This window comes from Alosa alosa, chromosome 24 (genome assembly GCF_017589495.1).
Source record: "Alosa alosa isolate M-15738 ecotype Scorff River chromosome 24, AALO_Geno_1.1, whole genome shotgun sequence".
NCBI lineage: Eukaryota > Metazoa > Chordata > Actinopteri > Clupeiformes > Clupeidae > Alosa > Alosa alosa.
In genome coordinates, this window is record NC_063212.1 from 2,841,336 (window position 1) to 2,854,861 (window position 13,526).

The window sequence follows — 13,526 nt, forward strand, 5'->3', positions numbered from 1 at the left end:
AAGATCCAGGTGCCGATACACCATCATGGTGCGTTTTAGAATCTTTATCTTGCCTACCCTCCTCTTTACCAGCATTGGTCTATTCTTCCACCTCTGAGTCCCCAACGGCTTTCGCCAAAAATAAGATTGTGAGATCAACCTTAAAGATCTGGACACAGATGCGTCGTCATTTTGGATGGACAATCTTTTCTTTAAAAGCTCCTATCCATTCAAACCATGTTTTCACACCTTCCTTATTAGACATGTCATTTTTTGAATTGGCAGAGATCAGGTATTAAAGATTTCCATGACCTCTACTTGGACAGTGTTTTTTCCTCATTTGACCAGCTCTGTAGCCAATTTGACCTCCCCAAAAGCAACTTATTTTCCTACCTTCAGGTCAGGGACTTTCTGCGTAAAACGCTACCAGTGTTTCCAGCACTGCCACCATGCAACCAATTTGAGGTACTTGTAGAGCGTCCTGAATCATTTAGGGGGATAATTTCCATACTATATAACAAGTTCACACAGGAGCGCCACTCACTACTACCCTCTTTAAAAGCCGATTGGGAATTTGACTTAAGTGAAAGCATTACTGACGATATGTGGCTCTCTATCCTGCAAAGGGTACATGGTTCATCAATATGTGCAAGGCATAGCCTAATGCAATGTAAAATTCTACACTGCTCACACTGGACCAACCTAAAACTTTCAAGACACTTCCCAGACATTAGTCCTATCTGTAGTCGATGTAATTCATCCCCTGCTACTCATGCCCACATGTTCTGGGCTTGCAGCAAACTTAACAACTTCTGGTCTTTGATTTTTGAAACTCTTTCAGAATGCATAGGTGTGGAGACAACCATCAGTCCTTGCCCACTCATGGCCATTTTTGGTGCCTCCCCAGATCATCTTAAATTGTCAAAAACAAAGTCAGATTGCATTGCTTTTGTGACTTTTATTGCCAGACGTCTAATGTGGAAAGATCCCCACCCTCCCACATTTACACACTGGATTAAAGATGTGCTGTATTTTCTTAAACTAGAAAAAATAAAACACTCATTAAGAGGTTCTGTGAAGAGATTCTTTGATTTATGGAACCCATTTATCACTCATGTCAGGGATAAAATCCAGCTACCTGCAATGTAAAATATTTCTATGCATGCCTACTGCTCAATGCCTACATTTCTATGCCTACTGCTAAATTTCAGCTCTGTAGTAACTCTCATTCTATGTGCTTCTTGCCTAGTCTTGTTCTGTCTTGTCCTCTTTTTTTATTTATTTATTTATTTGTATTTTATTGTCCTTTTCTTTGGGGGAGGGGGGTGGGGGTGGCCATTATGTTAGCCTTACTTTTATTGTATATGTTATGTTATGTCTATGTTATGTTGATCTTATTACAACTACACAAATTGTACATGTATACTGTGCTGTATAGCCTTTTGAAAATCCCAATAATAAAAAAAAAGAAAGTCAGTGAATTCTGGAAGAGTAATGTCTTTAATAATCATTTGGGATTCTTGTCTTCTTGAGTAAGTTTTTGCCCTTTTTATGTTGAGGAACAGACCAGTTTAGGCATACATCTTTTCCCCAAAAGAAAATGAAAGATAGCAGCCTACCGCTGGATTAATTTGGAGGTCATTGGACATGATGTCAATTGTTGCCTGCATCAGTTGTAGGGGGCAGCCGGTAGTAGTAGTAGGGGGTTGTTGTAGGGGGTTGCCGGTTCGAACCCCGACCAGAAGTGCCCTTGAGCAAGGCACCTAGCCCCTCACTGCTCCCCGAGCGCCGCTATTGCTGCAGGCAGCTCACTGCGCCGGGATTAGTGTATGCTTCACCTCACAGTGTGCTGAGTGTGTTTCTAATTCACCGATTGGGATAAATGCAGAGACCAAATTTCCCACACGGGATCAAAACAGTATACATACTTATACTTATACAGTTGGTTTAGCCTACTAACAAAAAAAGCTTAAAAAAAAAAAACGATTTCTTTCAAACGATTCCCCAATTAATTTGGCACAAGGGGTCTCGTCTCGTCTGTAAGAATGGCAAGAGCATGGGCTACAGAAGCCTCTTGGTCGTGGTAATTTCAGGAACCACTAGATGTCAGCATATGCCTATTGTAGATGGGTGGTTGTGGTTGGGTTATGGTTATGGGTTTGGCAGACGCTCCAAAGCGTCCAAAGCCACATAAAAACAATATAATAAGTTATTTAAAATTTAACAGGGATGTTGGTCAAACTATAAGAAGGAGAATAGCAATAATAAACAACAATGTCAATTCAATCAATAGCCTAATAAAATAAACAAGGAAAGTGAGGGGGAAAAGCAATAATAAACAATAATGTCCATAATATAAAAACAATAACATGGTAAGACTACATTAACGAGAATATCAATAATAAATAATAATGTCAAATTAATCAACAGCCTAATGGAAATAAAACAATATTATACAAACCATAACGCATAAGAAGCGCTTAAAGAACTAAGTGCATGTGTAGGCATAACCCTCATGTGTGACTAGATTTTCTCTGTGCTATCCATGGAGGTATTATGGTGCTATCCCTTCCTCTGAAGCTGCTGTAAGAGCGCCTTGTCTCCTCCCCCACCCTGCTCAGTCTCCCACTCCTCTGTGTTTTGTTATCGTTGTGTGTGAAAATGGAGGGAGAGAGGTGAGTTAAATTGTAATATCACAATATGGTGTGCTCACTGAAATAATTATTAAATTATTTTGATGTTTTGAATCATATTGAAGCTAGACGAGGGTGTTCTAGAAGTAAACACTCAACTTTTCAACACTGTAGCTCTAGAGGAACATGAAGCTTGTGGGTTTCAGTTTGCTGTAGATGTCTTGGGGCCTGTACTACGAAGGGAGGCCCGGCGCGTAACAAGCGTGGGGGATGTGGGTGTTATAACGTACACAGTTTTGCTGGAACACGATTCTATCCCCCTCACTTTTTGTCAGATTAAAATGAAAGTAAAATATGGAAATAAACGCTCCCGTAAAGAGTTGGAACCGTATCTACCATAACGCATACACAGAGAGACACAAATAGGTCTGTTGATTTGATTGAACGGTCATCCAGCCAATCACATCAAGTTAGCCAGTGAAGAACCAGAGCCGCTCTGATCAAATTCAAAGTGTGCGTCTTTCAAGGCTGTGCTGCTGCTTGGGTCTGCATTATAACGTCTGCAGTGAGCAGATTTCAGGTAGAATTGAAATGATAATTGTTACCGCATTATGCTAATTTAGTAAACCAAAATTCACTGTCTGACTGACAGTTTTTGTCACAATGCAGAAATGCAGGGAAATGTTTTCAGAGCATTATGCTTTCTCTGTCTATTATCTGCAGCTTTTCTCAAACTATGGGCCTCCTCAACAATTAACCTACTGGTCCACGTAGCCCCACCACCACCGCTCAGTTTCACCTACAAATGCCTTACTTTTCACTTTAAAACCCGTAACCGTAATAGTAAACATGACATATTACATTAACTGTTAATCATAGCCCTGATTTTAATATTTACAGATATCTAGGCTATATTTAACATTTATTTTCTATGTGACCTGTTATGAAATCATGTATTGAACAATTAAAGCACAGTTCAGCTTTAAGAAACTCAAATAGTCTACATTAGCATTTTGTGATCATTAAGGCTACTTTGACAAACTCTTAGTCAGCTGATTTTAATATTTACAGATATCTAGGCGATATTTGTAACATTTATTTTGTATTTGGCCCGTTATGAAATCATGTACTGGACAATTTAAACACACTGTGAAACCTGAAGCCCAAAGTTGGAGACATACGTTTAGACATTGCTGCAAATGTAAAACCGGATTACTCTGGAATGGCTATAACTGTACAGGGGAATGCTTTACACCTTTGTATTCGGTAAGGTCTGCTGTTTCTTCTAATATATGGTTTGTCATGTGTTCGGGAAAAATTCGTGAAGTATTCCACCGAGATGATTGGGTAGGGCGCAGAATGTAACATGATAAATTAAAGTTACTTTTCTCGCGAACCGTTTACCACAACAAATTGCGGCCAACATCGTTTAAAAGCTGAGAAAAAGCTCACATTTATTTAATAGGTATAGTGATACCTCGAAATTAGCCTGCTGTCTGTTAGGCAATTTATTGTAGCCTAACCCATATGCACAAAACATAATTTCTGAAATGATTTCTTGATTTATAACATGAGATATGTCGTGTTATGTGATACATGTAATATCTGTGTGAAGAGTAGGCTATCGGAGTATAGGCTAGTTCAGCAAAGAATGCGTGAATTTGGACGCACTTTCTTTCTTGCAGTGCGCTGTCACATTCTCCACTGCGTAAAAGACATATGCTAAATTAATTTGCGTTGTGAATGCTAAGCTTAATCAGGCCATAGGCTAAATAAAAATCGCTAGTCGGATGCAAAGCAGAATATAAAAAAGAAATGGGCACCAAGGCCACAGTGGCCTGTGAACCTCCGATTTTCAAAGGGACATCATGGCCAACGCAAGGGGCAACGACGTGGCCGCTGTAAAATTCCCAGCCTGCTCATAACACAGTTAAGGAATGACCAATGTTAACAAACTAACTTAGATCACCTTAGAAAGCTAACATGCACATTAGCTAAAAACAAACCTTATTCAAACGAGAATAATACAAAAATTTAAACCAGCAACAATAATCTATATTACATCTAGTAGCCTATAGCCTTTATGGAAATATAGCTAAGCCCTCTCTACTGAAGTATGAAACAGCAAGTGATGCACTCAGTGTGGAATGGTAGGGGAACGCGTCGCTGCTGCTCCGATAGCTTATTTATACTATCCAACCAGCAAATCAGCACCCTCGAAATTCAGACGGGACGAATTAGAAAAGTGTGATTGGCAGATTCAACAGCTGTCAATTAAAATAGACCAATTGGGTGGGGCAGAAGAAATATTTGGAGGGACATTGCCCCTCCCAGGCATGCGTAGTGCTACATCTACTGGAGATCTTAATGTCTAAAATAGGGTACGATCGCGTTCCATTTAGAACATCTTATTTTGATCTTACAAACTGCCGCGTCAAGACACATTTGAGTTATACATCTGAGAGCTAAGATTTCCAGCATGTAGAACTCAATAGAAGCTTATGAGCGCTCATGCAATGTGTGCATCCCTGCAGCAAGTGAAACTGGAGGTAACGTGGGCTAGAAGCAACAATAGTTTAAACAACAACGTGGCTTCCTCTAACTATCAATGGAAAAACCATAGAAACTGCTAATCATAATCTTTAAATTGACATTAATTAAGCTGGCTACAGTATATGTAACACAATTTATTTATATTCCCTTTGCATATGTTTGACTTCAAACGTTTTTGAATTTGAGCTTACAGTTCTGCACTATTCTGTGTCCTTCACATTTATTTAATAGGTATAGTGATACCTCGAAATTAGCCTGCTGTCTGTTAGGCAATTTATTGTAGCCTAACCCATATGCACAAAACATAATTTCTGAAATGATTTCTTGATTTATAAAATGAGATATGTCTCCATGTAGGGTAGTGCCAAATAGTGAAGTGATAGCAGGTAGATCATGTAGGCCTACATGTCACATGAGCCACACATAGGCGCTGCTTCTTCTGTCCCTTCCAAACTGCATTAAAATGGTGTGTTTAGCCATCAGAATCTCATTTTTTTCGGGGGAGAAACTCCCGGACACCAATATAGTCCACACCCCTCTCAGAAAATACTTACAACATCCCTGTAGGGAGTTATTTATCATTTGGCCAGATTGTTTTATTTCCCTATTCCACAACTTCCACACTTTTAAAAAGCTTGATACGCCTCTGAAGGGAGCTTAACCTACCCAAATGTAACCCAGGGTTACTTTGTTAAACCGGGGTTGACAAAACCTGGTTATCTTAAGTGGTGTTAATCGGTACTACGACGCTGATTATGAAGTTGATTTGTTGAGCCGGGGTTAACCTAATTGGAGTTTGTGCGCGTTCACATAAAAAGGGCGGGTTGCAGCGCAAATCACCACTTTCAATGATGACGCGATCACCTTATTTTACGGATGAGGAATGCACAATTATTAATAGCTTGCGGAATGTCTGAAATGAGTTTGTAGCAGGTAGACCTTCTCTGCCTGCTATTTCCCCATAGCACCTGGAAGTGCTAATGAAGAGGGCGGGGCATAGACATTTGATCAATCTGGCACCAGTGGAGTGCTACTTAAGAGGGGCAGTAGCCAGTAGCAATGTAGACTCCACTGGTGTAGCCCCTGCCTGCTACCGTCAGGTATGCTGTCTCCCCATAGACATTTGTGGTTTTATGTTATGTATATTGTGGTGTGTTCTTTGTTTAATCTTCTGTGTTCTGTTCTTTTAGGCAGCACAGTCATGCTGATGGGGAACATGGGTCGTGCTGCTGTCTTGTCTTGTCTTGCTTTGGTTATTTTATGTTTGGTTTTTGTGTTGCCTGTCTTGTCCTTCTGTTTGTAACTTTTATGTTTATTTAGTAGGGAGGTGGCTCTGAGGGGGGCTACTCTGAGCATACGTGTGGTGTGGTTTTGTGTATTGCTTATCGCTTTGCAGTGTGCCTTTGCTGTGTACTAGGTGAGCTTTTCTTAATGCTTGCATGTCAAATATTTGTGTGGACGTCCATAGTTGCCACCCTCAGATCCCCACCCGTTTGTGTATTAATAAATCCTTTGTTTTCCTGGAATCATGTCTCCATGGTGTAATTACGAACCTGAAAGAGCGGTCTCGGTTTAGAGGTACGATCTCTTAAAGATTCCCTGATGCACTAGGCCTCAGGGTGGCGTAGTCAGGCTACTGTGATTGGCCCCTTGGCCCTTCCAAAGTATTACCCTGTTACAAGTTGAAATAATTAAAATGCCTATTTTGAGTTAATAGAAATGCCTACAGATGCAACACAATTTAGAAGTGGGCATATAGATTACAGTAGTAGGATAATTGAATGTTTAAGTAGCCCCCATTGACTGATTTAGTGTATCATGCCTATACTGTGAACATTTCAGATGCAACACCATTGCCAAACGCACATGTTATAGCTTGCATTAATATTTCTTAATTATGAAAACATGTAGGCCTAGTATGCTTATAGCCTTCACTTGGCCTCTGTTTTAGCTAACAAGAAAAATGTGTCTGAACACTACCGTAAAGAGTGTTTTACAGTAGCAGAGGAGTTGGCCATCGCAAATAATAGTGGAAGGCCGATTGTGGAAGGGGTTGAGGGAGGCATTCGGTCGGATTCTGGTGCTGTGGAAATGTGTAGCCTTTATGCAGGGTACAGTAATAGGCTATGACATTCAATTCAACAAGTTTGTTAAAATGGTGATTTTAATATATTAGGCCTAGGCTATGCCCGATTTATTTTAGGCTATTCTTGCTCAGATGTTCAGCACACTCTAGGCTAGGCCTATGTCCGATTTATTTTCGGACATACAGTATTCTTGCTCAGATGTTCAGAATCACCGATTAGATGGAAAACATGAATGTCCACGTAAGGGCATTGCTATGACGGGTGACAGAGACTTCTGCCTAGATCATCTGACAAAGATAACTAATTCCCTCGGATGACAATCTATATCTATATATGGCGGTCTCTAAAACCCCTCGAAGAGAGCACCTCACGATTTGCGCTCCGATGTCGTATGGATCATCCCGGTGCGCCGACATAGTCTCCAATTGTTAGTGGAGGGGTTAACGGAAACCTCGGGTTAACCAAGAACATAACCTGCTCGGAGCAGGTTTGAGATGCAGCGTAAATTGCCATGGCAGCATACCTCGGTTAAAACATATCCACCTTTCGTAGTACGGGTTAACCGGGAACTTACGCCACACGTGATCAAGTTACTCTCGAAGTTACCCAGATAAGCCAGTAACCCCGCTTAGTAGTACAGGCCCCCGAGCTGTCGGTTCCAAAACACCGGTTACCAGTTAGTTCAATCAACCCTGTGTTAGATAACCTAGAGTTGTGCGCGTTCACGGCGAACTTATAAAGGCATCATCTATTGAGAGTCGAAACCATAAGTGAAACCGGCGAAACGAAGAGCACCGTATTTTTCAGAGGCGGAGTAGTCGAGGCTTACGAGCAGAACGGATTAAACAAATATGGGCCCCTGTGCACAATATCAAAAAAGGCCCCCCTTCCCCCTGACTGCGACGCGCGCGAGCGCGTTTGCGCGTGCAAGTGACGTGCGCGTGCAGCCAGCACTTCTCTCTTTGCTGTCGCTGTGCAGGCTGGTGCACAATTTCACACAATGAAAATGTAGTACATTATGTCATTTGTTATAACTCAGGCCCACACAGAAATGAATTCCAGCAGCTGTTTTTATTATTAGGCTGTAATCTCCCTTTGCTGTCCAAACAGTCTACAGCAACATTTTTCACTAAACGGACCGGACACAGTTGTCATATCTGACGGACCGGTAGCAGGGACGGACGTTGATAGTATTTTGTGAGAGGTGGTGCTGATCATATTACGGGGGGTTCGGGGGTGTCTACCCCGGGAAATTTTCGAAATTCTGCCTGTTAAATATACCCTTTTGACGCAGTTTGGAAGGGCCATACACACTTTAACAGAGCAAGCAGGGCCCGTTTTCTGTCTGACTCAGGTGACGTGAACATTGGCTACCTGCATGATAAGGTTTTCACTTCACTGCTGCTTGACACTACCTTGCATGGAGACATATTTCACGTTAACAGTGGAGATGTTAGCAAAACTATAGCGTTTGGGTAAATGGAGATGCAGATCATCTCCCTAATTAATTTATTTGCGCAACAGCCCACATTATGCGCTCACTCCAGCGAGACGAGTGAAATAAGTGTAGGCCTATCTGTCATCGGCATCGCCATAGGCTATTTGCTACGATATAAGCTACTGTTAGGCCTACAACAAGTCGCGATTTATTAGGCTATCCAATCGCTATGCTGTTTTCATGAACATTGCAGGAATCCACTTCATTCACCTACCCACGAGTGGGTCAGTTTCACTTTCGCAAACACGCATACACATTGAATAAGCACTCATAGCCTACCACTTCCACCTAATGTTATGCCTCTATATTTTATGAATTAAGAAGTATTTATTGATCAGGAAAACATTTCGTTTATTTTTCTTTCGGTCCGCGGTTCCATAACACCATTCAGTTGTGCCGCAAATTAACAGACAGAAGCACCGGGCATAATCTAGCCTAAATTCATGGCATTTTTTTTTTTAATCCGAGGGCCCTCCTGTGCACGTGCACACTTGGCACAAGCCATGATCCGTCCCTGCTTACGAGGAGAGATCTGTAATAACAAAAAAAGAGCAATACTTAAGCGTCTGCGTCCGAGCCTATTTAATGTCAAAAGCACAATTAAATAATTCAGTGGACATCACGTATTGACGTATAGACATCAGCCTATTGACTGCTTTAAATGATGCTATCTTAAACTAGCCTACCTTGTCACAGATTGAGTGAGCCATAGAATTCTTTCAGAATCCCAAATGTAATTTTCTATTTTAACGCGGGTTCTGCAGCTGTGGACCAAGTTGCGAATGAACTGCTTTAGCGCAAGACAAACTTTACGCACCGACCGATAGCTTGCCCATATGTTCTGCGTCTCCAATACTAACATTACAAAAACTCGCAGTCGGAGAGCGATCATCGATGCACATAATTTGGAGAGAGGCAAAAAGTGTAGCCTAGGCCTATTGAAAAACTATTTTATCCCAAATGCCATCGGCATTCTTAACCAAACTAGTGACAACACACATACCTGGCTGAGCTGTTATGTAGCCTAGTTTTAATCCAGCTCCTAACGTTTTGACAAGCATTTCTACCAATTGACCTCGTTCCTGCCCATCTCTAGCTTTGCTGTCTCCATTCTTTCTGTTTTTGTTGTTTGCAAAAAAAAATATATAGTATTTATTGGTAACCAGCAACAAGTGCAATTTGTTAATCGCCGTCATTCTCTCTCCTGCCAACAAAAATGTGTAACGTTCCAAACAGCAGTGCGTAATTCTGCTTCATAAAGTTGAACAAATACATGTAGTCATATAAATAGCCAGTTTATGGTCTACAGTGTAGTTGGTAAGTTATGGTAGGCCAACTTGGAGTGAATATACAGGGGGAATTCTTTGTCTAGCTGAGTAGCCTGGCAGGTGCGCACGTAGGCATAGCCTACGGCCGAACACTGCAAGCGCTAATGAATCGTGCTCTCACGACAACCACGTTGTTAACTTAAATAGGCCTAGGTTAACATCACTCTGAGTTCGCATTCAAGCAAGCAAAACGATGATTTGAATACATCTGTTTCACTGGAAGGGCTAGGGGTAACAGGACAACACAGAGACAGGCCAGAATGCAGGACTAATGTTATGAGAGTATTACAGTAATATGGGATATTCTACGGGAAAATATTAAAACGGCAAGACAGCGGGGAAACGTTAAAGGGGAACTTGGCAACTATTTCAACTTAATAAACCCGTTTAGAAATCATTTGGATGGTTAAATGACCTGTTCCGGTGAAAATGGTGACTTTCCCCGCTGCCCCTAGCGTCCCCAGGCGGAAAACCAACCTTCCAACATTGAGACTACCGTCCCGGAAAGAGAAGTGAGAAACAAACTCGTTTTAAATCGTGTTTCTTACCTTGTAACATCCACATAGTTCTGCCAAACTTATGCTAACAGTTCGCTAGCTTGTAAACAAATCCATGTGCTTTATCGTTACCTTTTCACACAGTTTGGGGGGAGAAATCCTGCCAAGTTTCCCTTTAAAATGATAAACCCGGAAAAAGTTGGCATGTTAGTTATTCTTCGGTCCCTGTGATTATTTGTGAAATTGTGCAAACGGCCTTTTAAAGCCATTTGAGAAGGAAGGAGTGTAGCAAGCTCCCAAATTGACGCTCGTCTAAAAAATTGAGTTTTGGATAATGTTCAGCTTCGGCAGCTTTACAATGACTGAGGAAGCCTAGAGACGAGTCCATAGCAACAAGTTCATGTGTTGAATTTGTTATTACGCAGTGTGCTTTGTTGAATGGTCTCAATGCTTTATTTCATGTGAATACTTACTAGAGGAGTAACTTTTCAAGTAGGCTAATGCAGTTGCAGGAAGTGTGCATTTAGTTTCCATGCTTATTGTGTTTCCACAACAATGTTAGTGAGTAAATCTACTGAAATGGCCACCATCTTGGTGAAGTGTGATGTGTAAGATCAGAGAGCAGAGGTTGGTTATAGGGTGGTAGCATATGTAGATGTGTTTTCATAGCGCGTAAAGAGCGTGGGCGGAAGATCTCGACAATTGGCCGGGGAGGGTTTGGGTCATGTCAGTTTTGAAAATGCTGCTGGAGGGTCGTTGAAAATTATAGCGCAGGCAGGGGAGGGTCATGCAACTCTTGATCGAAGCACTCAAAATCCCTCCGGTGATCCCGTTTATAAATAACGAACGGTCCCTTATTCATTTTCTATATGTTTTCCCTTTTTTGTAGCCTACTGCACTGTAATTATATCTTCAGTGTGTCCGAGATGTTTTTTTGTCCGAAATGTTTTTTTATTCTATTCTAATCCATGCGTAGCCTAATGTAGGGATGGAGTCGAGAATGCTTTTCAAGTAGCCAAATTTAGGATTCAGCGGAAAAACTATAGCGCTCTTGTAAAACTCGTTTGGAAAAGAAAGGATGGGCTATCATGTGATGTGGTCTTATCGCCCTCTCACGGATAAATATTACATGATTTTGTGCTTCTTTGTCAATCGGACCTTCTTCAAAATGAAACGTCATTGCGTGACAAGTGAAATAGCAGCCTGGATGAACATGCTCTGAAATAACCAAACATAATTGAACATAACCTGAACAAAACCTACCCCCTACCAGGTTAAGTTCAGAGCCTATGTTACCATAGTTACTTACATAGCCTGATCATATTTGAGCGTTCTGGGGCCTGTACTACGAAGCGGGGTTAGTGGCTTATCTGGGTAACTTCGAGAGTAATTTGATCACGTGTGGCGTAATTTACCGATTAACCCGTACTACGAAAGGTGGATAGGTTTTAACCGAGGTATGCTGCCATGGCAATTTACGCTGCATCTCAAACCTGCTCCGACCAAGTTATGTTCTTGGTTAACCCGAGGTTTCAGTTAACCACACCCTTTATAAGTACCACCCCTCCACTAACAATTTCTCCCGAGACATGTTGGCGTACCTGGATGATCCATACGACATTGGAGCGCAAATCGTGAGGGACTCTCTTCGCAGGGCGAGGGGTTTTGGAGACCGCCCGAAAATATATATAGCCTACCCGGACGATATTCTCTATGAAGATATATATTGTCAGCCAAGGGAATTCGTTATCTTTGTCAGATGATCTAGGAAGACGTCTCGTAGCAATGTCCGTACGTGGACATTCATGTATTCCATCGGATGCAAGAATACTGTATGTCCGAAAATAAATCGGACATAGGCCTACAGTATGCTGAAAATCTGAGCAAGAATAGCCTAAAATAAATCGGACATAACCTACAGTAGGCCTAATAAATTAAAATCACAATTTTAACAAACTTGTTTAATTGAATGTCATATTACTGTACCCTGTACATAAAGGCTACACGTTTCCACAGCACCAGAATCCGACCGAATGCCTCCCTCAACCCCCTCCATAACCGGCCTTCCACTATTATTTGCGATGGCAAACTCTTCTGCTACTGTAAAACACGCTGATGCCTTTCCTCAGAGGTGGAAAAAGTACGAAAATATTGTACTCAAGTAAAAGTACCAATACCTTGATGAAATATTACTCAAGTACAAGTTAAAATACCAATCTGAAAATGTACTCAAGTAAAAGTAAAAAGTAGTTCATTTAAAATGTACTTTAAGTAAAAGTTACTTAGTTACTTTTTTGGGGGGGCTACCAGAACAACCAGTTTCACCAAAGACTTTCTAATGAGGAGATCCAGCACTCAAAAAATCCTCCATAGTAATGCATGGGGTTAGTTTGTAACGCCAATATGGCAGTTGTCTACACATCATATGTCTACACATATCACAACCCTTCCACGGCAAAACGTTGACATGTGAATACATTGAGCCAATCATGTGGTGTGTTGTAAAATACATTTAGCCAATCATGTGGTGTGCTGTGAAGACATCGTGCCAATCATCTGTTGTGATCTCGCTGCTGGAGCAAGATTGGTGTCGTGAAGCCTTACGCACACGCATTTCTGCTGAAATAGATGCACGATAAGTGCCCAAAAAGTATTGCAATATGGCCGCCGAGTGGAGGTACTTGCCTGAAAAGGACGTTGAGAAATGGAGATCTATGTGAAAAATCACCGGAGTTCTCCTTTAAGTTTGAGCAGTAGTTGATTTTCAAAGTTAGTTGCACTCATCCTTGGGTCGCTTTGCAGTGAACAGTAATCCAGCACAACTGAAAAGCCCCTCACAGGCAGCTGAGGCAGGCAGGCCAATATTGAGTTGCAGAGTTTTTTTTATATTTGGAAACGAGCAGAAGGTTCAGCAGATTAAAGGGCGTTGTACTGGGGGGGAAAGTGGGAAG